Genomic DNA, 27,123 nt, shown 5'->3' with positions numbered 1-27,123 from the left:
TATCCCCACTGAAAATATCTTCATAGGGGCCGATGCCTCTTTGATTCTGTTCACCAATGATCCACAGTCCTGTCACAATCTCTGGCACATAAATAGATGCCCAATAAATATTTGTTAAATAAACCAACAATGAGTGAATGAATGTGCAAGGGATCCCAAGAGAATCTCTAGATTCACGATAGAAACAAGAAGGAATAGAAATTGTATACTAACCCCTACCTCAGTTCTGACAACAACCGTCCCAACCATTCTCCTTTTCCATTGAAAAATAAACTGAATTTATTAGGCAAAACTTTTTAAAACGATATAAAAAGAAGGGGTGGGGTGCAAGTGATTGAAAAATGAATAAGCATTAAACTATACTTGAATCAGACAGAACCTGTCTGACCATCTGAAATCAGAATGTACTGAAGAAAATCTCTACCCCAGATGTTACAACATTGCCCATTTAGGACAGTGAGACTTGAGAGCAGATGGCGGTGAGTCAGGACTTAACAAAGACCTTAATGGCTCTCCTGCCAGCCCCTGGGCCATCATTTGCATAGGAAGCAGATTTGGCTTGGCTGCTGATGGTGATCGCCTCTCACCCACTTGGACATGACCTCATTTTCACATCTCCATTTTCCATCTCTGCCATATGCAGTCATAACCTTCTGGGAAATACTGTGCCACAAAATAGAAAATAAAAGCAAGTACTGATCATTTAAAGTACTATTTTAATTGTGATTTTACTGACATACCTCCTCATTAGAAATTCATTTTTAATCAGTCCAACACATCTGAATTAGTGTGGCATGGTTTCCTTTTTACCCATTTAATATCTCAAGTCAGAAGTTTACAGCATTGCATCAGGGCAATTATAGGAAGGGAAGCCATTTTTAAAGATGCATATAATTTTATTATGGATTCGCACTGTTTATGAATTCGGTTTATAGGCCTCACCTCGCTTCTAGATGCACTTATAATCTAGTGCATCTCTTCTCAGAAGGAGAGAAGAAAGACATTTCACAAATGAAAGCATAACCTCTTTCCCATTTGGAAACAAATCTTCCAGCCCTAAAAAAACGCAAAGGCATTTATTTGCACTTAGATGATTTACCTGGGGGGCAGGGTGGGGACAGGAACAAGGTCTTCATTTATCTGCTATTTCAACTCACGGAGGTCCAGCCAACAACGTATTTCCTCAGGAAAGGACAGGAGACAGAGGGGCTAGAGAGTGATATTATTAACTGTACTTTCTGAGAGCAGCAGTTCAAGGGACACAGCAGGAATCCTGGAAAGTCTCAACTGTCTTCCTCTCCTCTCAAGTCCCCCAGAATTACCCAATCCAAAGTTCCAATATTTGAGTCTCATCACTTTTAAGCTCTCAAATACCAAAGTTCCAAGCCAAGTCCTTAAGCCTTAGCCTCCCTCTTTCTTTGATTCTAGAAGTCTTGAGAGTAAACTAATTTATCAAAGGAAGAAAAGTAAAGCATATCATAAACATATGAACCAAGTGCCCTATTTCATAGCATTGCTGCTTATAGCAATGCTGACGCCTGTCTATAAGATGTTATTGCTAAAAGTGTAATTCAAAACCTGTTAGAGATGGCGAATTACATGTTTTTAATGAAATAAAGTAGAATATTATAAAATAGAAAAAAATCAAAGTATATTCACTAATCAATTTCTGCTTCAGATATTATGTGTGGAAGTATATGCATACTGGGTCAAATACAAAGTTATTATTAGCAAACACTCATATAATGCTCACTGTGGGCCAATATGCCAGGGGCATTTACGTGCATTAACTCATTTAATCATCAAGATCATCCGATGAGATGGAACTATTTCTTATCCCAGTTTATAGTTGAATGAACTAAGACTCAGAGAATTTCAGTAACACACCCATGATGGCCCAGCTAGCAAGTGACAGAGACAGGATTTGGATCTGGGCAACCTGGCCCTAGAGTCTATGATCTTAACATTATACCAGCCTGTCTCTTCTAAATGTTTCTTGCTATAGGGTTTAGTTTAGGGGAAAAAAAAAAAAAAAGCTTAGCAATACTATCTTAAGGGGGTTATATATCATTATATCCCTAGGTTACTAGGTTACTTCCAATTTCAAATATTTAATGCAACTGTCCTTATACCATTAGGCCATATGATCTAATGTTTTGCTCAGGAAATGTGGTCCCTGTGTCATATATTCCAGTGTCACTAACGACCCCACCCCTGCACCAGTCATAAACCAGAGATCTTCTGCCTTGGTCACCCAGTCCATGGGATAGTGTTGGTTCTTATGCTCAACAGTCCCAAATCACATGGTGCCACAGTTAGTAAGAAAAAAAAAAAAAAAAACACAGCTGTTTATATTCTGGCAAAACTATTACACCATAAGCAATGAAACCTAAAGCTTTTGAGAGACTACTCAGTCTTGGGTGGGTCAGGAGTGGGGGGGGGGGCGGAAGGAGCTATAGAATTAAATCATAAAATAACCACTACAAGGTTTATTTTCCTTATCCTAGTTTACAAAGACCTGGGCTAATTACAAAGAGATCAGATAATCCAAGGAAAACATCCTTAAACTTCTAGGCACAAAATCTGACCTCTGCTCTGCCAAAATTATGTAACAGAGGCAAATGACTTATTCACAATAGCATACATTAGTTAGCACTATATACTTTATACTTTATACTTTATACTAACAACCACTCTCTGAGGAAGGGAGAGATGGCTATCGGAGAAGGGGTGTTTCCCTTCCTATTTTCCCTCCCCTCTGTAGAGGTCAGAGTTCAGAGCCATCACTGAGGGTGTTTCACAAACAGTGGAAGATCAGAGCCCTGTGATGTTTCACTTGGCATGAAACTAATGTGGGGAGCCCAGCTAAGGCATCCTTTTCTGAGGAAGTGCTTTCAGAGCTCCCTCCAGATCTCCTAGGTTCCATGAATCACTTCTCTGTACCATACTCCAGCTTCTGTGTGCGGCTTTGCTCCCAATGGCGGAGTCTGCAACCTTCTTCCGTGAATTAATGAGGAGCCACTTCACCTGGATGTACTTGGAGCCATGGGCGCTCAGGAGTTCATGTCCCACCCTCACCGCACCCTGAAGTGGCTCCAAACCAGTGACTGGATGTGCAGGAATGTGAAAGCCCATGTTCCTCAACTCTGGTGAAACTGATTCTGAGGTATCAGTTATACTCAGAGCCGCCCACAGCATCTGGCAGTTCTGGAATGGTATCCATGCTTGGTCTCACCTTCCCTGCTCTCTCTGCCCACTCCCTTCAAGTATCCCTCCCACTCCCTACCCAGGGCATTTCCAGAAGCAATCTCTTGCACCTGTATCCTAGCCTCAGCATCTGCTTCTGGGAACATGACCTAGGCTCTCTCCCTATTGCAGGTCTAGGCCTATCTGAAGAGATTTTCTCTTTCTATTTGGCCCCTTCTTCCCTGACAAGTAGTTAGGTCAGGGCCTGCTTGACAGAGGTGATGGCCATCTTTTTTTTTTTTTTTTTTTTTAAGTCTACTTATTTATTTTGGGAGAGAGAGAGAACCAAGCAGGAGAGGGGCAGAGAGAGAATGAGAGAGAATCCCAAGCGGGCTCCAGGTTGCCAGGCTGTCAGTGCAGAGCCCGACGCAGGGCTCAAGTTAACAAACTGTGAGATCATGACCTGAGCGAAAATCAAGAGACGAACACTTAACCTATTGAGCCACCCAGGCACCCTGGTGATGGCCATCTTAAATTCAAGGAGGAAGCAGAAACCTCTTGTAAGTCTTCAGGCCATAGGTGGATCCTCCAACTTAGCTTCTACCAGAGCCATGCTTTCGAGCGCAGTATTCATTGGTCACCTATAACACAGCAGGATTTTGAGACCCACTTAGCTACTGTTCTTAAACAGTTCCCTCAGCTAGAAAACTGAGGAGAGAGGTGGTAAGTGATTTAGGTATCCCTGGCTCGTTGGCCCTAAAACTGTGATAATAGCAACAGAGACCTCACCTCCAGCTTTCTACAACTATGTTAGCAGCCTTTTAGACAGTAAAAGTCATCCTGTACAGCTTAAGAGCTAGAAGAGACCCTTAAGATCTACCTCTTACCATACAGATAAAGGAACTTATGGTAAGACTAGGCATTTTCCCAAGGTCACATCATTGACAGCAAAGCTTTTCAATGAATCTGGGTCTCTAGACTCAGAGAAGGGCAGTGAGTTCTGGCCACAGAACAAGGCCGCAAAGCCAGAGGAAGAGAGGCTAGTTGAGTTGACTGCTATCCTCTCAAATCCCACCCCCCAAAAGCATCTCTAGGTATCTGTAAACACAGCCAGGACCATTGATTGGTTTGAACTGCTTGATCTTTCGCCATTAACACAAACAACATAAAATGTAGATTAACTCCCATCATCTGCTCGAAAGAAAGCGTAATCAATATCATCAGTTCGTTAAGGAGATTCTTAGTCACATCCCACTACATATACCCAGATCCACCACCACGTCTGCCATATAGTGAGCACTCAGACCACTTTTACAGGAAATTCACCGGATAAAAATTCATACTGAGCACTCAACTATGATTGCAATAATCCTCAACTTTATTCACAGGGAAAACTGTAATAGAGTTATGGCAAAATATCATAAAATGTTGATACATTTAATTCCGCCACACAATTTATAAACAATTTTAACACCAGTAAAATATAGCTATAAATACATTTTATATCTTCTGTCTCTGCACTCGAAAAAACAATAACACACATAAATTTTAAGGGATTATTTTTCAGGTACGTGGTTTTTTACTCTAGCTATTCATAGTTTACTCACCAGCCGGCCCTCACTGCCAGTGAAGCAACATAATCAAATGCAAGAAGTTTTGTAATTCAGAAAATATTCTGCTCATTGATTTACTTTTCCTTGAAAGTAGCAAAACAATCACTATTACTTGGCTTCTCCATGAACCAAAGGTCCAGGTTATATAACAGCACTGTTCCTCGAGAACATCAGTTTGAAAGCACAACACTAATGCAGTTTTCACATGAACGAACTCTAACACAGGTTAGTATTAGGTGATCTTAAGACAGACAACTGAATCCCTATCTGGCCCATACATACTTAACTGCTGCCGATCTCCAAACAGGGAAAACTTGCTATCATAAGCACAAAGAAAGATTGAAATAAAAGTTTAGGTATACACCCCAAAACCCTAAAGACCCAAGCAATGCTTACAAATTGGGAAAATGAGGGGCGCCTGGGTGGCTCAGTCGGTTAAGCATCCGACTTTGGCTCAGGTTATGATCTCGCGGTCCGTGGGTTCGAGCCCCGCGTTGGGCTCTGTGCTGACAGCTCAGAGCCTGAAGCCTGTTTCAGATTCTGTGTCTCCCTCTTTCTCTGACCCTCCCCTGTTCATGTTCAATCTCTGTCTCAAAAATAAATGTTAAAAAAAATTTTTTAAAAAAACAAATTAGGAAAATGAAGATTACATTTAGGTCTTCTCTGCAGGACAATAAATTTGCCAGATTTCTAAAAAGGGATCTATGCAGTATATTCATGAATAGGGTGAGTGATTACTCTTTAAATGTCTTCAAATTTTACATGTAATTCCATAAAAAAAAATATGTCAGGAGGAAAGCAAAGTGTCTAACAGCATAAACAAGGAGTTGAGAGGGAAGAAATCATGGCATCTAGAGCTCTCCCTTTATTGAGATGGTACCCAAGATCAGACATGGGAGGTTGGGAAGGAGAGAAGTAATCCAAACTTGTTGTAATGGGAAGACAACCCAGCCCTAAGAGTGAGTTCTGCAGGGCCAAGGACAGCCAGATCCATTGAGTTCAATAGGCAATAACTGTCCCCTGCATGTCAAGTTCCATGTTCTGTGCTAAGGATACAAAGATGAATATAACACCACTCCTGCCCTGACACGAAACCAAATTGAATAATCACTAAGTGGACACTTAGAGGACAGAAGGAATAATAAAAGGATAACTGAGGGGCCCTTGGGAATTCAGATGGAAATCCCCAGGCTTTGTCTTGGTGCTGAGTAGGACAGGAAGATGATCTCATTGTGCTTGAATAAAAGATTCTAGTCCTCATTTGCACTAGCTGACAGACCCACTGCTTTCCATCAGTTGCTACCCTGAGTCTTTAACTAGCAGCCATTTCCTGTAGAAGCATGAGGAACAAGATCATGGAGAAAACCCCAGGCTGTGAGAAATTACTGCAAATTTACTGCAGGCACTATTATCTCCATTGAAAAAATGATAAAATTGGGGGTTAGAAAAACTAATACCTTGAGCACTTCTCAAATGAAAGAACTGGCATTCAAATCATCACCCATCTAACATCAAATTCTAATTCTACCCTACTCCTTTTAATGTAGTGTGTCTACATAATACTTATGCCCCAAGAGCCACACAGAGGACAACAGGGAGACAATGTCATTCTCTCTGATTCATGGTCAACATCTAAGAATGAGACAAGAGGCCATGAAATCCCAAACATGACTTATGTACCTCTGGCCAGAGGATTGAGATTCCCAAATACTATCATCCCAGATGCCCCTCAAAGGCATGAATGTCAAAGCCTAAGGCTCCCCACATTGGGACACATTTCAGGTGGTTTTCACGCTGCCTTCAGCTGATGGATTTGGAGATTCCAGAGAGCAAAGAGAGAAATGGGCTGTGGGCCATAACCATGATTTAGAATTAGGCCTGGCATCTGTTAAGGTGTTCCATACATTCCAGTGTTTCACCTCATTTTATGAAATGAGTCTTCCCATTTTTACTCACAGACTTCCCTCTGCCTAGGATATACACTTATGTCCACGAGGTTGGCTTGGGGAAGAATCAGAGACAGCTTCTTCACTGTACAATATCCCTTCTCTCATTGCACACCTAGGCTGTGGTAGGCTCTGTTCTGGGCACAGGGGCTAGGGTAGAAGTCAAAAAGGAAAAATCACTTGTATCATGAAACTTCCTTCCTATTCAAGGAGGAGAAAGATGATAAATAAGCAAACAAAGCAATGAGAAAGATCATTTTCGATGGTAATAAACACCATAATGAAAGCTTTTAAAGGCTGGAGGAATACAAGAGAGACAGGGGAGGGGTAGTAAGACAGGATGATCTAAGAACTCTAAGGAGGAAACGTTTAATTAGAGGCACAAACTATCATCCCCTTTTGGGATCTAAGATTGCTTAGTAAGGTCAAACTCCTGGTGTCTTGCTCTTCCTTCCTTCCTGAAGAATTCCTTTCCCAAAGAATCCTAATCCTTGTATACAGTATTTTGGCCATCCTGCCCTACCAATTTAATAGACAAACCCAGACACGTGCAGATTCCCCTTGGACAAAAGCTGTCATCTCTGTCACATCAGTGACAGCATCAATATTGTTACTTCCAGTATTACTGCAGGACTACACGTCTCCTTACCAGCTGCAACTAAAAAAAGAAACAGAGCCCAGGAAAGAGCAGGTGGGTGTGGGCTTCCAAAACCAAAGGAAGTAAAAGCACGTTTGATCAAGTATCTCAAGGGCAACAAGAAGGTGCCTTTTTTCTTTCTTTTTTGTTTCTTTTTCTTTCTTTTTTTCTTCCTTTTGGCATAACAACCAAGATCTATGCTTGCTAACAGGTGATAAGACTCTTTAAGGAGATCCAATGAGAAGATTAACTCTCACTGTGTCAAATCTGATTTTTTTTTAAGTATCTAAAGGCAATATAAAAGAAAAGCATAAAAGGGTATAAAAATGGTAAGCTGTCCCTGAAGTCACAACCACCTGTCATCCTCTCTCTCCCTCACACCCAGATCTTGGAGTTTCTACCTTCTCCTCCCCAGCAAAAGAAAGGCCAGGGAGAGACTAGCTGGGGTTTCTATCTATGATGAAGGAATTAGGATGTCTGAAGCATAAGAAGAGGGAGGACAAGGAGAGAAGGAGACTTCTGGAAGAAAGGAGGAAAGAGAAGGGTCTGACCTGAACACTCTATCAGCCAAAGGAACCCCCACATGAAAGCATGCCAAAGGTCTGCTCAAGGAGGCCCTTGCTGGTGTGAAGAACACAGATATGAGTCATCTGAATGCAGGCTGTGGCCCCTCACGTTGCACCCTCACCCCACTAGAACTTCACATGCTGCATGTTCTATCATCGTAGACCTAGAGGAAGGAACTGAAAGAAATTTCCTCAGAGTTTATGTGCTTGTGTTAACTCACCAGAGAGGGAAGTAGACCACTCCCCACTGCACCCCACAGCCTCCATCCCAAAGGCAACCAAGATATCTTCAGGAACAGAGAGAACCCTTTGCAGCCATCACTGGCCCAGGGTCAAGCTAGTTTCCATGACCTTCCTCTTCCACCTCAGAAGAGATCCCCAGATTACCACCTCTCCCACCCCACTCAACTCCACCCCTTGTCACCCCTCCCCTAGCCCAAAATAGACTAGCAGCGGGTAACATGATTTTCATCTTTGTAATCACTGGCATCACAATCTCTTTTTTTCCTTTCTCTCCCCATTTTATGGATTCAGTATGATTATGGAATTTTCTTTTTGTTATCTTTTGTTTTCCTAAGAATTGGTCCACATTTTTAAAAAAAAAATTTTTTTAACGTTTATTTATTTTTGAGACAGAGAGAGACAGAACATGAACAGGGGAGGGGCAGAGAGAGAGGGAGGCACAGAATCCGAAACGGGCTCCAGGTTCTGAGCTGTCAGCACAGAGCCCGACGCAGGGCTCGAACTCACGGACTGTGAGATCATGACCTGAGCCAAAGTCAGACGCTTAACCGACTGAGCCACCCAGGCGCCCCCACATTTTTATTTTAGAGTCCATTCCTTTGAGTTCCTGCATTTCCAAAGTAACCAGATTCACATTCCACTTAGCACTCCTGGTATCAAAATTAAACAACTACCCTGGGGGTGCCTGGGTGGTTCAGTTGGTTAAGCGTCCAACTTCACCTCAGGTCATGATCTCTCGGTCCATGAGTTCGAGCCCCGCGTCGGGCTCTGTGCTGACAGCTCAGAGCCTGGAGCCTGTTTTGGATTCTGTGTCTCCCTCTCTCTGACCCTCCCCTGTTCATGCTCTGTCTCTCCCTGTCTCAAAAATAAATAAAACGTTAAAAAAAATTTTTTTTAAAAAAAAAACAACTACCCTGGCTTCAAAAACAAGGTAGAATGATACATATCAACTCTTCTTTGCCTTTTTTTATTTTTGAAGATTTTAAGTAATTTCTACACACAACGTGGGGCTTGAACTCACAACCTTGAGACCAAGAGTCACATGCTCAAGCAACTGAGCCAGCCCAGTGCCCCTCTTCTTTCCCTTTAATACTGCAGAAGACAGTAGAGCACAAAATAGAATCACACACCTTTTACAATGCAGTGTGTGAGGCATATTATTTTTATTAAAATCCAATTTGGGACATAGGAGAATAAGGAGAGTTTCAAAACTTAAGATATCTAAAATGTCTCACGGGGCACCTGGGTGTCTCAGTCGGTTAAGCGTCCCACTTAGGCTTAGGTCATGATCTCACGGTTCATGGCTTCATGAGCCCCCACATGGGGCTCTGTGCTGACAGCTCAGAGCCTGGAGCCTGCTTCAGATTCTGTATCTCCCTCTCTTTCTGCCGCCCCCCCCCCCTTGCTCACACGTGCATGCACTCTCTCTCTCTCTCTCTCTCTCAAAAATAAACACACAAAAAAATTTTTTTTTAATGTCCCAACACCGTCTTTCTCTTCCAACCAACCAGCAGTTGGCACATTCGATTTCAATGGCTTGGGAAGAAAAGAACAGAGAAAAGCAGGGGATCATTTTAACCCTGAAACTCGTGGCTTTTTAGGTCACTTCTGTAAAAAAAAAACTACTTAAATCAGCTAAAAGTCTAAAACAGTTCATATTAACAAGGGAGAAGAATATAGGAAGCACCTGGAGAAAATTCCTCCACTCAGTGAGGAGAAATTTAAGCTACAGACAATTTACAGCGCTGGCAAACACCTGAGCTGAAACACAAGTTTTGAACCTCTAAACTCAAATCCTGTTCATCTTTCCACCGCACCACAAAGGCAGACCTGATTCCAGGGCAGGAACTCAGAGACGGTGCTGAGGAAAAATGGCCCCGTGTCATGCAAACCCTTATAGCAACAGCTCACCAGACAGCTAAGCAAAAATACTCTGCTCTCCAACATCTTTTTCTCCACCAGCCATCAGATCTTAAATGTTGTGGGGGAGACTGAGTGGCTCAGTCAGTTAAGCGTCCCACTCCAGCTCAGGTCATGATCTCATAGTTTGTGGGTTCGGGCCCAACATCGGGCTCTGTGCTTGGAGCCTGGGGCCTGCTTCAGATTCTGTCTCCCTCTACCTCTCCCCTGCTCGTCCGTGCTCTCTCTCTCTCTCAAAAATAACAGTAGAAAAAAGTATTTAAGAATTTTTTTTAATGTTTTTATTTATTTTTGAGACAGAGAGAGACAGAGCACGAGCAGGGGAGGAGCAGAGAGAGAGGGAGACACAGAATCTGAACCAGGCTCCAGGTTCCGAGCTGTCAGCACAGAGCCTGACACAGGGCTCAAACTCAGGGACTGTGAGATCATGACCTGAGCTGAAGTCGGACGCTCAACCGACTGAGCCACCCAGGCACCCTTGAAAAAAGTACTTTTAAAAAGATCTTAAAAGTGGTAAAAAGCCAGTTCTTCCCCCAATATTAAATCATAAAATCCAGAGACTTAAAAGAAGAGCTATTCACCACCCCCACCAATCTCCCTGCCAATCCAAATTTTGTTCTTTCTTCAACCTCCTTCTCTTACCACCCCTGATTTATATCACTCCAACCTTAATAGGATTTCTAATTGTACCTGTTCAGCATATTCCAGTCCTGACCGAAACAGAGTTCCTGCCTAGAAAAAAGTCAAATAATGTGGCCAAGCCACAGTTGATCCTGCTTCCTAGAAATGCCTGCTCCCCACCCACCCCCATCAAAAAAAAAAAAAAAAAAGGGAAAGAAAGAAATGCCAACTCCCCAGCCTTGGGCTTCCATAGCCTCTGAGGGCCTGCAAGGCATCAGGGGTACACAGAGCGAAGCAGCAGGAGTAAACCCCAAAAGTCCTCCGATGAGGTCACGGCTAGGCTTTGGGACGGCTACCACAAACTTTCCCACTCGAATCTCAGTGGACGCACTCAGGATGCCAGAGCTGCCTTTACTTTTAGTATTTCTAAAACCCCGCTGAGGCCCCAAATAGCAACAATTAACAACCCGATCCAAACCGATAGCAAGCATGAACCTCAAACGCACGCAGACCGGCCAGAGGCATTCTGTAACAGTCGTTTGTTCGCTTAGGGACTCACTGTGTATACTTCCTTGGCATCCCCAAACTAGCCCCTACATTTGTAGATGTAATGTGACTTTTAGAGAGAGATCTTTCCCCTCCCTCACAAAACGTCAGGCACCTTCTGGACAAAATTACCCACCTTCTGATTAGCTCTAAAAGGCCAGATTTGATGCAGTGAAAAGACAGTCTATCAGCCCGAAGGGGATCTTCTTGGGAGATCTCCTAGTGTAGTGGGTCTTTCTGACTGAAGAGAATTCAAACGTCCCCTCACTCCAGGCCTGCAAAGTTTAAAAGGCAAGATGTAACACGCATGGGCGAGGCAGGGCTATGGTGCTCAGCTGTCTCCAGCATCACGTCTGGTTCAAGCCTGCACACCTGCTGTCTGACCTACACAGAAGCGGGCGGGACAGGATTGCAAAGCACACACACCCGTGTGCCGGGCGCTGCCGGAGAACCTGCTTCCTCAGGGTGAGAGTCACAGTACTTCAGCCAGACAATATCACTCACCCCTGTGGCCGAGGTGTACCTGTCATGCTGCCATGGTGCCCTTGGGGGAAGCTGAAGCTGAGGGGATTTTGGAAGTACTCCCTGCTCAAGCAGGGGCTCCACCCTCATCCCCGTGTGGTGCTGGCTCCCTTTTTCTCCACCAGCAGGGCGCTGCTATTCCCTGCCTTCTTCTCTGCCTCCCACCCCATCACTACGCGCAACAGGTGCAGCAGGAACGAAAGTTTGTTTCTGCTCCTTCCTCTAGGATACTGTCCCAAAACTGGAGTTGCTAAAAAAAGGTATTTTAAAGATTTGGGGTACATACTGCTAAGTTGTCCTTAGTATAGACACACATTCACCTTCCTGCCTCTCTTGCCTTTGGAGAACCCCTTCCCATTCCATAGTAACCCAGCCCAAAACATGTGGCTCAGCTGATCCAGCTCCCTGGCTCCAGAGCTCAGATGGTGACCTTGCCTGGCCAGTAAGAGGACCCCATCCCTTGACCCAGGAAGTGGTTCAGGAATGGACACATAACCCAAGCCAGGCTAACTGGAGATTCCCCGGGACTTGTGCCGGAGATCCTTTAAAAAGAGATGCTCACTCACCCACAAATCTAAGACAGAAAGTAGCCTAGCATAGCCGTTGCCTAGGACTGAGGTGTTGACACAGGAAGGGAAGGGGAATGAAGAATACTAATTGGTATGAGCTTTCTTTTGCAGTGATGGAAATGCTCTAAACTTGAATGTGGTGATGGTGCACATCTCTGTGAATATATTTTAAATCCATGAACTGTGTGCTTGAAATAGGTGCAATGGAATAGTATATGAGTATCTCCATAAAGCTGTTATTTTACAAGGAGAGAGAAATGCTGACTCTCACCTTCTCCCTTTCTCTAGAACTGCAAGCAGCAAGACTCTGTAAAGTTGGGTCAGCAGCAGCCATCTCTTCGCCTTGTAGAGAGAACCTGCCTGACAATACAGCCGTGTGGAGGCAAGCAAATGAAAGAGACAGTGACAAGACAGAGACACCAGACCCAACTTTGCATAAAGCCATTCCCATTCCTTGAACTTCTTGATGCATAAGCCCAAAAATATCCTTCTTTTGTTTCAACTGGTTTAAGTTTAATTTCTGTCACAACCGACAAAGTCCTGCTGTAGCCTTCCTGAAAGGATGCCCAAATGCGTTCCTCACCAGCTGTGAATGAGTGTCCAGCCCCCCAAGCCTCCTACACAAGAATTATTTTTAATAGCTTTGATCATAGATAGGCCAAAAAAATTACAAATCTTAGATTCCTACCAAGGTCATACATCAGTATCGACCCTTATTTTTTCCTTCATAAAATTGTCTATTTTTGCGTGAACTATGTATAGGATAATGTCAGTAAACCTTTCATCTATGACTATTTTTCCTAGTTATCACTTGACCTTTTGATTTTTAGGATACATTTTATATGCAGAAGTATTTTTATGAACAAAACCTATTCAATTTTCCCTTGTAATGCTATTGTTTTTATTTTTAGAAGGTCTCCATCTAAAATTAAAGCAATATTCTCATGGCTTCATTTTTTAATTGAACACCCTGATCCACCTGGTATTTCAGATTATAAGGAGAGCTTAGCATGTTATTTTTACCCAAACTAGTGCTCTAATCATCCCAGTATTCATTAAGTAATTCTTTTTTTTTCCAACTTATTTATGATGGCTACTTACATCAGATATTAGATTCATTCACATAGTAGAGTTTCTTTCTTGACTGTGCATGTGGTTATGTTGAACTGAGCACCAATCTTGAGGAATTGCTCTGCTAGTTTACCTACTATAACCTTGTATTACAGTTTTGGGGTATTTTTTATTGTAGTAAAATAGGCATAACATCATGAAACTTAGCATTTTAACCACCTTTAAGTGTATATTTCGGTGGCATTAAATACATATACAATATTGTACAACCATCACCACCATCCATCTCCGGAACTTTTTCGTCTTCCCAAAATGAAACTCTGTACCCATTAAACACCGACACCCTACTCCTTCTCCCTCAAGCCCCTGGAAACCACTATACTACTTTCTGCTTCTGTTCATTTGACTATTCTAGATACCTCACATAAGTGGAATCATACAATATTTGTCCTTGGATGTCTAGCTGATTTCACTTGGCATAATGTCTTCCGGGCTCATCCATATTGTGGCATGTATCAGAATTTCATTCCTTTTCAAGGCTGAATAATCTTTCATTGGATGGACATACCACATTTTGTTTGTCCATTCATCTATTGATGGGCATTTGGGTTGTTTCCACTTTTTAGACATTGTGAATAATGTTGCTGGAACGCTGGTGTACAAATATCTGTTTGAATCCCTACTTTCAATTATTTTGTGTACGTACCCAGGAGTGGACTTGCTGGATCCAATGGTAATTCTATGTTTAATTTTTGAGGAACTGTCATACTGTTTTCCACAGCAACCGCACCATCTGACCTTCCCACCAGGAAAGCACACTGGTTCTAATCCCTGTACATCCACACCAACACTTGTTGCTTTCTGTTTTGGTAATAGACATCCTAATGGGTGTGAAGTAGTGTAATACATTTTAATACATGATAGTACAAGTGTTCTCTCATTATGATGCTTTGTCAAAGACATTTTGGCCATTCTCTATTTTTTTTTTCTCCCAGAAGAATTATTTTTAAGTCCCCCAAAGATCTTATATGAAAAATAATTAGGATTCTCCTGAACTTACTTTGAAAAAAATCACATAATTCATATCTTTAAGACATTGAACCCCACCACCTACAAAGAAATGAAATATTTTTCTATTCCCCTTAGGAACGTTTGAGCTTTCTTCATATTAGACCCAAGCATTTCTTGTTAAGATTATCACTAGGTACTTCATATTTTTATGATGTTGTGAATGGAACAATTGGCCTCTTTTTAGAAAACAACTTTTTTTTTTTAATTTTTTTTTTAACGTTTATTTATTTTTGAGACAGAGAGAGACAGAGCATGAACGGGGGAGGGTCAGAGAGAGGGAGACGCAGAATCTGAAACAGGCTTCAGGCTCTGAGCTGTCAGCACAGAGCCCGACGCGGGGCTCAAACTCACGGACCGCGAGATCATGACCTGAGCCGAAGTCGGCCACTTAACCGACTGAGGCACCCAGGCGCCCCTAGAAAACAACTTTTAAAAGAAGAAACCCCATAATCAACAATCACACTCATTTATGAGACACCCGCTATTTGAAGATCAGTGATAAAGGTCAACAGTGCCTGTCTTCGCCATGGAAATTTGCCGAAACAAAAAAGAAAGCATCGGTTAAAACTTCATTGGATTGCCTCTTTTAAAGGCCCAGAGCATCACTCCTGAGGAGGCAAGTAAATCACACCTAAGGAGGCAAGTACAATTGTGGGTAATTTAATGTTTAATCAATGTGTGTTATAGCTACCATTAATTTTAGGTCAAATTTATGATACACGAGTTTTCTTGTGTCCTACGTGTACCTTGCATTACACTGGCCCTTCTTTGTGGATTTATACCCATTTTATTACTTCATTAATTCACCATTTAAATTATTACTGAAGTTTACACCTGTATTTCTCCTCTACAATATATTTACGTATCTGTGATTTATTTACTATCAACCCTTCAGTCAGAAAAACAATCTGTAATTTTACTATAGCTCCTAGGAGGAAATATGATTCACTTTATAACAATTTACTTTAAGACATTCCACTCTCTACTATGCAGTTTCTGGGCTCATTGCATAGGAAAGCTTTCACTGACAAAATTCTTCCCTTGCTGGGGGAAAAATGTCAACCCTATTCTCAGTGCTGAGTGCAGAGTGGCTATATAATAATACACATCAAAAATACATGGTTTATTTATGAAAAACTATATGCCAACAAATTGGACAACCTGGAAGAAACGGATAAATTCCTAGGAACATATGAACTACCAAAACTGAAACAGGAAGAAATAGAAAACTTGAACAGACCGATAACCAGCAAAGAAATTGAATCAGTAATAAAAAAAAAAAAAAAAAAAAAAAAAAAAAAAAAGAATCCCCCAACAAACAAAAGAAAAAAGTACTTGGTTTATGAAATTGAATATATACAGCCTAGTCCTCTGGAAATGTATGAAAGTTTTCCTGTCCTCTTCCAAAACTGGCCTAAGAATGTCAAGAAAGAACAAAGATACCACCTCATGCAACTTCCTCCCTGACATTTGTCCCCCTTGACAGGGGAAGAATTCTGTCACTAGAGGGAAACTGTCGACAGCAATCTGAGTCCTGATGAGGTTACACATCAACCCCATGTGCCTCCATCTCACCTTAACCCTCACCGCATTAAGATCCGTGAAAAGCATGCGAGTTGTGGCTTCTCTGTTTTTTAAGATTCATACTTTTGGCCAAGAAAGAGAAACAAAGGGGTATTTTTGTACTAAGGGAAACAAAAAAAGGAAACAGAAACCCATTGAGGTGAACAGTGGACCTCAAGCAAGTCATTATAAACCCTCTGGCTGATGCCATCTATTTTAATAAACTTGTCATCCTCCCCCACCAGTAACTCCACTCTCATTCCAACCCTTCATTTATGCACACAAATAGGTGCAATAATATAAACGACTCAAAGTTGGACACAAAAATGACATCACTACTGTAGGCAATGCTTTGCTTTTTTTTTTTTTTTTTTTCCCATACTGCTACTGGGTCTCTTCTGATTATTAAAGTTCCCACCTTCAGAAGCAAGCTGATTACATTTGGGACATACGTTTCAATTTTGGACGCTGGAATACGACATATTTTACTTTTCAGATATAACAGTAACATTATTTATTGCTCTAAGGGAGCAAATAGTATCACTTATTACTGATTAGGAAAAGGAAAAAAAAGATCCAAGCCAACCATTAACTTGCTTTTAGTGTTCAACCCTTTATAAAAATAGCTACCAAACAATATCTATTTTTTGGCTGTGGGGTTGGAAGGGCAATCTCAAACTAATGACTACTGAGTGGAAGAAACCAGAGAGGAAAGTCATATGAAAGATTCAAACCCATCTCCTCAATTTCCAACAATTCTAGTTAACAGAAAAATCTTGTGTGTCCACTAAATTGTTTCCATGCTCTGTTCTTGCAACTCAATCTAATTGGAGAGTATTTTCATGAAATAATCTTGGTACTGTGTAATTTGATTTGTCTAAAAGCATAAACTAAATACTAAAAAGAACCTTAACTTGAAATATAAAAGAGAATGGCTGTTGTATAGAGACAAGCAAACAACATAAATAAAGCTTAAGGCTTAGGATCACCCATGAGCTATAACCATTTTTAAGTCAACATCTGTTTTCATAAAAATTTTATACACCTAAGGCCTCTGAATAACTTCCACCATCTCTGTATCAGTCAGAATAAGCTAAATTCTGCTATGATAACAAATAATCCTAAAATCTCAGTGGCTGACAAAAATATGTTAATTTCTTGCTTATACCATATACCCATCACAGATCAGCCTCAGCTCTGTTCTACACGGCCTTCGTTCTGGGCTCCAGGTCGATGGAGTAACCTGCATTTGAAACATTGTTGTTGGGGAAGAGGGTATCAAAGAGAAGAAAGGGTATCGTGAAGCAGAAACTGACTTTTAAAGCTTCTGCCCCAAAGTGACATATGTCACTTTGGCTCACATTTCACTGGCCAAAGCAAGTCACAAAAGTCACCTGAGTTAAAGAGGGCAAGGTTATGTAATCGTCCTCCCACAGCCTCTTAGCTGGTCTTCTTACCTCTAATCTACTTCCTGTCAAAGTCATCCCCTCTGCATTACTCCCTGCGGTGCCTGTCCAAACCTGACCATGTTCCTCCACCACGCAGAAATCTCTACAATGGAGCTTTCCCCAATTTGTATACAAAATGTTACTAGAGTGTGTGCCAATGGACCAACGGAATAGGAGAGTTCCAGAATAAATGTGGTGGCTTTTCCAGAATGCTAATGTTACTTGAAGATTTAGAAATAGATATACTTTTTAAATTCTTCTAAATGTTTTATTTATTTTTGAGAAAGAGTGTGAGCGGGGAGGGGCAGGGGGGTGGAGGGGGGGGGGCCTGGACAGAAGATCCAAAGGGAGCCCTGTGCTGACAGCAGCGAGCCAGATGTAGGGCTGGAACTCACAAACTGCGAGCTCATGACCTGAACCGAAGTCAGATGCGCTCAACCAACTGAGCCACCCAGGGACCCGAGAAAGATATATACTTTTTTAAAATAAAATAAACCTGGATCTCTTTAGCAAGAATCTCTAAAGAAAGTTGGTGTTCGAATCGGGTCTCACTGGGCTATCCACATCTCCTGGTGTTATCAGTGCAGCAGCCTTGTTTACTCTCAAGGGCGCTTTAATGAAAGAGGTTGAGAAACACAGGGCTTTCATTATCTGGCACTTCCTACCTCTCTAGAGCACCACTGTCCATTACGGTAAACAATAACCACATGTGGCTATTGAGCACTTGAATTGTGGCTAATGTGACTGAGGAACGGAATGTTTAATTGTATTTATCTTCATTAAATTTAAATACCCACATGTGGCTAATGGCTACTGTATTAGCACTGACAGAAAACATTCCCAGCTTTGGTAGGCAGAGTAATGGCCTTGCAAAGATGCCCATGTCCTAATCCCCAGGTCATGTGAATATGTTATGTGGCAAAGGGGAATGAAGGAAACAGAATTGAGTTTGCTAAACAGTTGACCTTAAAATAGGGATATTATCCTGGATTATCTGTATGGGCACATTGCAACCACAAAGGTCCTTAAATGTGGAAGAGGAAGGCAGAAGAGTCAGGGTCAGCATGATGTGATGTGAGAAAAATTCAACTAGTGACTGTTGGCTTTGAGGATGGAGGAAAAGACCACAAGCCAAGGAAGGCAGGCAGCCTTGTGAAGCTGGAAAAGGCAAGAACATCGATTTGCCTCCAGACCCTCCAAAACGAAGAGAGCCCCGCCAACTCATTTATTCTAGCCCAAAGAGATCCACTTTGGACTTCCGACCACCAGAATTGTAAAATAGTAAGTTTGTGTTGTTTTAAGTCATTACGTTTGTGTTGATTTGTTACAGCGGCAGTAGAAAACCAGTATACCATTGTTGCAGAAACTTCTTTTAGATAGTGCCATTCTGGAATCATCTCTCCCTACCCTCAAAGCAGTTAATGACACAGCAGCAACTCTAAATTATCTGTCCGTCTCCATACCCAGCACATGGTCTCATGATGTTCTATCTGCCTAGAACCCCTTTCTTCTACCCCTTCTCCACAGATAACTCCTATTTGTGTTTTAAGACTTAATCCAGGTGCCAGCTTTTTAAGAAAATCTTTCATTATACCTCTGGCTGAGGGTCTGGTTCTATAGTCTCTTGAAATCCATGCAGAGCTCTGTAATAGGTATGAATTTCAGCCAAATCAAGTATTAACAATATCTGTATCTTCATTTTGCCTATGTCAAGTTAAACCTAGCCCTGAGCATGCATCCTAATGGGCTGGCAGAAAATTCAGTCTGTTATTTCCAGGGTTTGCCCTCTGGTCCCCTCTGGTCATGCATATCTCTGCATACAGGTAGGTGAGTGACCGGTGAGATGCCACTGCCTAGTCCTCATGGAATCTCTTCCGTGCCACACCTGGGGTCCAGACTGGGTGGACACCCTGGTGCTGGATCCAAGATCCAACTATCTCTGTGGTTGCACCACTCAGCCCCACCTCTGAGACAGGCTGTCCTCCCCAGGACCTGCCTCCAAGCTCTGCTGCCTGCTTTCCAGGACCCACTAACCTCCTCCCATCTTCCCCTAAGACTTCTGTATCCACCACTCGTCTCCAGGACTCCTAATTTAGAGTTTTATGAAAAAACAGGCAGGAAGGGGAGTGACTTAAGAACCTTCCTCGAAACAAAAGAGGAGACAAGAAGGGTGCAGCCTCCTGTTTGAAAGGAGAGAGCAGGGGGAAAATAGAAAGGAAACATTTAAGTCTCAATAAATACCTTGCCATATCACCTTTCTAAATAGCATTTAAAGCATTAAATTGAAAATACAGCCAAGCAAGAATCACACAGCCAACGTCAGCACCAGCATATCAACAGTCCTGCCTGGGGACTCGCTCCATTTTGTCATTTCATCGAAACACCAGTTTCATGAGGCAAGTATTGTTTTGCTCATTCTATAAATGAGGCCACTGAGATGCTGAGAGTTTGGGTAAATTTTCCCAAAGTCACATGGTTATAAAGTGACAGCGTAGAGCTTCAAACCCAGACCAAAAGCTTCACACCACCCTGGCCCTGAGTCTCCAGGACAGAGTCGTGCTGGATCAATGAGACCAGGCACACGGACCCACATCGGCAAGCCCCCAGGGACTCCCGCTACAATTTTTCTCTGGGTCTAAGTCCAGAACCAACACACCCTTTCCTTGTTTTCCCTTACTACAACTGAGAGAAGCAGTTGGGTTCAAGCAGCATTTATTTAAAAACCTAGAGCTAGGGAAAATGAGTAAAGAAAACACAGGATTAGACAGAGACATAAAGGAATGTGACCCCAAGAATCTCAGGAAAACTATGAAAGTGCTTTGCTGAGCCCCAGTCTTTCCTCCAGTAACTGTTCTTGAAACGCAGACAACTCGGTCCGTTGTGTATATCCATAGTGCTATTTATTTAGGGCTCTTCTCTATGGACTCCCCTGCCTCTGGATCAAAATGGCAGCTTATTTTTACTCGTCAAAATGTGAAGGCTATGGAAGTACTCCATCCAAGTCTGCCTTCCAACTTACAGTCAAAGGACCAAAACCCAGTTCTGAGTTTCTCCCCCAGGATTCAGGGGCACCTCAAGGACAGATTCTACACACTCTGGCCAGCTATCACCTCCACCCACTCACTCACTGGGCTTGTGACTCACCTACCAGCTCCTTCCCCTCTCCTTCCCCACATGGCCCACCCTTCAGGGAAGTGGTCTCTTATAATTAGAGTTTTAATATTTAAAATTAGCTTATGCATACGGTGACCATGACACAAATAGAGTACAGCAGGTTATTCTCTCACATGGCCTTTCCTGCGTATTTATACAAGTCTTCCTAATATAGCAGCCTGTTTAATAAGGGTGGTCCAAATGTGTTTTAACTCTTTAGGACCTAGAAACTAAAATGAACGTGCACTCTTACCCTTTATCTACAGAGATCCCAATCTGGTATTATTCCAAGTGGGGGAAAAAATCTTCAGCAAAAACCAAAACAAAATATCATTAAGCATTATTCTTATTTTTGCGTATAAAAATATGTTGGGTTTTTTTTGCATTCCAGTTAATTAATTTTCCTCCATAATTAAAAACATCAGACTATTAGATCATACAAATCCAACATTACTGGATTTAGAAAACAATATAATTTCTAAAGGAGCTGATAATATGCACTAACCCTTAATGTCAAAGCCAAAGATTGAAATTCTGTAGGAATGCATGAATCCATTAAGCGGGAGTCATTTTCAGTTATTAAGAAGCAAAGATCTGTATTCTTTATAGAAATTAGAAATGGCAGAAAATAACATCAACATTCATAACTGCTACAATTAGGACTAATAAAATTTTTAAATCAAATTAAAATCAGAGTGATGATAATACAAGTAATGAAATTTACGTAGCACCATGTGGCTCTATTTCCTCAAAGAAACCCCTGAGTCCATTATTTTGCAGGATGAATAAATCAGTAGTCACTGCTTGAATTTTCCAGGACTAAGGATTCACCTGTCCCCACAGGGAAATGAATCCAGAGCCATCACATGTCCATGGGTACTGCCTCTCCAATTTCAACACAACACCCAGCCCTTTAGTTTCACCTCACTTGTTGAGTTCAGCTGGTGGTCAGGGCAAGTCAAGCTTAAGAAATGCCTACCTCCCATGAACTATTGGGACCTCATCAAAATAAAAAGCTTCTGCACAGCTAAGGAAACAATCAACAAAACTAAAAGGCAACAGACGGAATGGGAGAAGATATTTGCAAATGACATATTGGATAAAGGGTTAGTATCCAAAATCTATAAAGAACTTATCAAACTCAACACCCAAAAAATAAATAATCCAGTGAAGAAATGGGCAAAAAGACATGAATAGACACACTTTTCCAAAGAAGACATCCAGATGACCAACTGGCACAATGCTCAACATCACTCATCATCCGGGTAATACAAATCAAAACCACGAGATACCACTTCACACCTGTCAGAATGGCTAACATTAACAACTCAGGCAACAACAGATGTTGGCGAGGATGCCAAGAAAGAGGATCTCTTTTGCAATGCTGGTGGGAATGCAAGCTGGTGCAGCCACTCTGGAAAACAGTATGGAGGTTCCTCAAAAAACTAAAAATAGAACTACCCTACGACCCAGCAATTGCACTACTAGGCATTTACCCAAGGGGTACAGGTGTGCTGTTTTGAAGGGACATATGCACCCCCATGTTTATAGCAGCACTATCAACAATAACCAAAGTATGGAAAGAGCCCAAATGTCCATCAATGGATGAATGGATAAAGAAGATGTGGTACATATATACGATGGAGTATTACTCGGCAATCAAAAAGAAGGAAATCTTGCCATTTGCAACTACATGGATGGAACTAGAGGGTATTATGCTAAGCGAAATTAGTCAGTCAGAGAAAGACAAATATCATATGACTTCATATGACAAATATCATATGACTTCACTCATATGAGGATTTTAAGAGACAAAACAGATGAACATAAGGGAAGGGAAGCAAAAATAATATAAAAACAAGGAGGGGGACAAAAACATAAGAGACTCTTAAATACAGAGAACAAACAGAGGGTTACTGGAGGGGTTGTGGGAGGGGGGATGGGCTCAATGGGTGAGGGGCATTAAGGAATCTACCCCTGAAATCATTGTTGCACTATATGCTAACTAACTTGGATGTAAATTTAAAAAATAAATAAAAATTTTTTAAAAAAGAAAGAAATGCCTACCTTCCTACTGGTACCCTGCATTCATTTGGCTCTGGTGGGTCCCTAATCTAGGTGCCAGACACCCATGGGAACAAGAGTCAGAAGGGTTTTAGAAATGAGTCAGATTTCTATACTTTAGCATATCTATGGTGACTACAAGTGTTTGTTTGATAAGGCTTATCATAAAGATCTCACCCTATCTGTATAATGCACATTCTCATAATCCTAAAATCTAAAATTTTTAATGGTTATTAACCTATTTAAGGCCACAAATCACCACAAGAGTTTGGTAGATATCTCAAAACTTCTACCCCAAAAATGCATACAAAATTCACTAAAATGTTTTCATTCAATTTAGGAGGTTCACAAACCTATCCAAGCCCAGTCAAATTTTCGGGGACCTATAAACTAATTCCAAGCTCATAAACCTGCTTCATGGTCTTTTTGCTTTTCCTTGATACACAAAGTTAAAAGTAGCTGGCTTCCCAGACACAGACAGACAAATACTATGTGATCTCACATATTTGTGGAATCTGAAAGAGTCAAACTCATAGAAGCATGGAGTGTAATGGTGTTTGCCAGGGGCTAGGGAGAAGGAAATATGGAGATGATGGTCAAAGGGTCACAAAGTTTCAGTTAGGCAAGATAAATAAGTTCTGGAGAACTGGTGAACTAATAAATTTGCTAAGAGGATAGTTCTTATATTAAATGTTCTTACCTCCAATAATAATAATAATAATAATAATAAATATAAGGGTGGAAAGAAATGTTGGGAGGAGATGGATAGGTTTATGGCTTTCACGGTGGTAATGTTTTCACAAGTGTATACTTATTCCCAAACTCATCAAGTTGTATACATTAAATATGTACAGCTTTTTACAGGTCAATCATACCTCAGTACAGTGGTTTTCAAAAAATTAAAAGTTAGGGGCACCTGGGTGACTTAGTCGGTTAAGCATCCGACTTCAGCTCAGGTCATGATCTCATGGTTTGTGAGTTCGAGCCCCACTTTGGGCTGTCAGCACAGAGCCTGCTTCCTTCTGATCCTCTGTCCTCGTCTCTCTCTGCCCCTCCCCCACTCGTTCTCTCTCTCTCTCTCTCTCTCTCTCTCTCTCTTTCTCTCTCTCTCTCCCCTCTCAAAAATCAATAAACATTTAAAAAATTAATTTTAAAAACTAAAAGTTAAACTAAATTAACTGGCTTCCCTCCCAGAAGTTAAAGGGCTAAATTAATGTAGGGTATTACTTATTAATGTTATTGTGCACATTGGGCTATGTCAAGACAGTTGGATACCTGGACCCCAATCTTGGTATCTCTCTGGGCCAAATATGAGCTGAAGAGAAACAATATAGCTCCATGGAATTATCACTGGGCTGAGCATTGAAGTTTTATTCTGATGAATCAGGCTGTCCCAACGTCTTTCCCTGAAGCTGACACAGCTTGTCTTTACCACTCCTGGCAGGGAGAGGTGACACTCCACAGAGAGCACGTGCTTCAGGGAACACATCCTCAAAGAAAAGCGAGCACCTTCTTCCTGTACCTTCTGAAAACTGGAGATGTCATAGGCACTTAAGAAATAAAGATAATAAGGGGCTCCTGGGTGGCTCAGGTCATGATATTGCAGTTCATGGGTTCAAGCCCCGTGTCAGGGTCTGTGCTGACAGCTCGGAACCTGGAGTGTGCTTCATATTCCGTGTCTCCCTCTCTCTCTGCCCCTCCCCTGCTCGTGTTATGTCTATCTCTGCCTCTCAACAATAAATAAATATGAAAGAAAGAAAGAAAGAAAGAAAGAAAGAAAGAAAGAAAGAAAGAAAGGAGGGAGGGAGGGAGGGAGGGAGGGAGGGAGGAAGGAAGGAAGGAAGGAAGAAGGAAAGAAAGATAATAAGCCATTTCTCATCTTTTTTATGTACCTGAGTGTCAGGGAGCCAATTCAGACCCATCATACAAGTTGGGACTTCTCACCTGTTACCTCTTTCTGAACCAAGAAATAGTGGAAAATCTGTGACAGGTTCTCCCTTCTTTGTGGGCCTCTGTTTCAGACACATATTTCAGCAGTCCACTCTAGGACTCCTCCTCTCTTCCTGACGTGGATTTAAGGCACTGATGAAGAAACCATGAGTGATGGGGAGCAAAAAGATACCACTGTGGTGCCCCTTCGCTACAGCAATGTCTTAGTCCAGGCTAAATCCATGACCAGAGACAGAGGAGAGGTCCCTCAGGAAAAGCCAACTATCACCAACAAGATTCCCAAATATTTTTCAATTTTTTTTTAGTTTATTTATTTATTTTGAGACAGAGAGCGGGGGAGAGGCAGAGACAGAGGAAGAGAGATAATCCCAAACAGCCTCTGGGCTGACAGCACAGAGCCCAATGTGGGGCTCAAACTCACCAGCCGTGAGATCATGACCTGAGTGGAAACCAAGAGTCAGACGCTTAACCGACTGAGCCTCGCGGGAGCCCCAAGATTCCTGAATATTATATCCAGGGTAATGTGTCCCTGCCATCTCTCTTAGAAACTGTCAGCTCTCTCTAAATGACTCTGATTATTCGCATTACCTTTTTTGTGGTGCCTCAAGCTGTTTCAGAGGAAATGTGAAAGATACAGACAAGAAATAAGATCTAAGCATAGAACAAGAATGAAAGGGCAACATGGGAGTTCAGAAGAGCAAGCAGGTGAAACCGACAGGTGTGCTGGCCGACGCCTGTCCTGTAGGTCCACAAGCATCAGAAAGCACCGCTGTGAATGTTACTTTGAGGGTGAAAGTTAAAGTGAACCCACTTGTGGAAAAATTGGGTGTTTTGCCTTTTTGTGGGTTTTTCTGCTAAGTTTGAGAAACTCAGTTCTGAAAGCTTTTTAAAACAAATGTGAGGGGTTTTTTTTTTTAATTTCTCAAAACCTGTTCCCACGTTCCTTTTGCTCTTGACTTGTCACTTAGGATTTCCACATCCTAGAGTGACGGGTATGAGAGAAGGAATGAGAAGTGGGACCTTCCCTGTAGGTAGAGAGTTTCCCAGAATGGTGAGCAGGGGACAGTGTTGAGGGCAAGGGTGAGAGCCTGTATTTGTTCCCTCCCCAGCCGCATCCCTGCCCACACCTGCCCAGAGCCTCAAAATCACTGCATGATGACCGAAACTCATTTACAACTCCATTATTCCTGCATTATCATTGTTTTTAAATGCCATTTTTCTTTAATTACCCCTGCCTAAAGAGAAATGAAGACAAGAGAAGACAAAAAGGCTAATGCAACATTCCAGGAGAATCACAAACGCAGGGCATGGGACTGTCTTATTAACTTCATTGCGGTGATGTGTTATAAAATGCAAATTGCAGAAAGGGGGCAGTAATCTGTTAATAAATATGTTAATTAGGCAGAGTAAATGCCATACTGCATGGTGGGGGAAAAAATTCGCTGATTGTAAACTCCATGCACAGCAGATTTCAGAGGGCAAAATGTAGTTAATAAAACTACCTTTATGTTTTATATTGCTGCTCTTTAGCATAAACAGCTAATAACCAATTTACATTAATGGTGTGGGCACAAATGTAAATTAGCCCCTTTTTGGTTTATATTACTGCAGTGCAATCCCAATGTTAAAGTGTTGCATTGGCGATTTCATTAAGGGAAAGATCTGAGACCCCGATACAGTCCTAGGGCCTGCTTCAAGGAATTTTAATATGAAACCAAAATTACACTGCACATCCTTGTTCACCACGTGGGAATTTCCAGAAAGGGCTCTGCTATCAAATATTTTTCCTATCCATGGCTATGTCCACAACCCCGCTCTCCTGTGGGTGTTCAAAACATCCCGCTTGCCAAAAAATGCCTCCCAAGCCCAAGGCTGCAACAATATGGTCTTGTACAACGGCAGTCTGGACTTCTACTTGACTTTCTTTGCTTGCCGACTGGTAGCAGCCCTGACTTGAGGACAAACAAAGAGACCCTTGTATCTCATGGACTTTCCCAGGTCCAGGTGGCTGAAGGAGGAAGAGAGAAGGACCTTCAGGGCTTTCTGAGTCTGTGTTCCTAGTAGCCACAAAGACGGAAAGCAAATGCTAACAACACGCATTTGTGCTGTCTGCACCAGTGGAAGTTTCCCATTTCTGGCCTCATTCATCTGCGACCTCTCCTACTCACAGGGTCTTTCTTTAGTCATGCTGTGCAAGCAGCTACTGTATATACCAAAAGTTAATTTTACTATACACTTCACTGTGTCGCCGGAGGTGCAATAAATCACGAACCAATTTCCAATTTTGTTATGCCCTACTTGATAAGGATGTGAAGCATTCTTTTCCCCCCATATACATGTTTTTAAACATGAGCTTTGGAAGCAGGGACACGTCTCTTGATACGCAGTGAAATTTTAACCTTCCTTTTCAAGAGAAGTTGACCCCTGCTGGTCC

At 41.9% G+C, this 27,123-nt stretch overlaps 1 long non-coding RNA gene across 1 annotated transcript in view; it reads right to left on the bottom strand.

The window, feature by feature from the left end:
• Positions 1–11,421: 11,421 nt before the first annotated feature.
• The window catches only part of LOC128778300 (uncharacterized), an 89,480-nt gene continuing 73,778 nt past the window's right edge, over positions 11,422–27,123 (bottom strand). The window contains exon 2 of the long non-coding RNA XR_008423836.1: positions 11,422–11,553. This is a non-coding gene — a long non-coding RNA (uncharacterized LOC128778300). The remainder of the gene's footprint in view (positions 11,554–27,123) is intronic.

The sequence above is a fragment of the Panthera pardus genome, unplaced genomic scaffold (genome assembly GCF_024362965.1).
Source record: "Panthera pardus isolate Hobbes unplaced genomic scaffold, ASM2436296v1 HiC_scaffold_2, whole genome shotgun sequence".
Lineage (NCBI taxonomy): Eukaryota > Metazoa > Chordata > Mammalia > Carnivora > Felidae > Panthera > Panthera pardus.
Note: the sequence above shows the minus strand (reverse complement) of the source record. Positions and strands in the feature narration are given on the sequence as shown.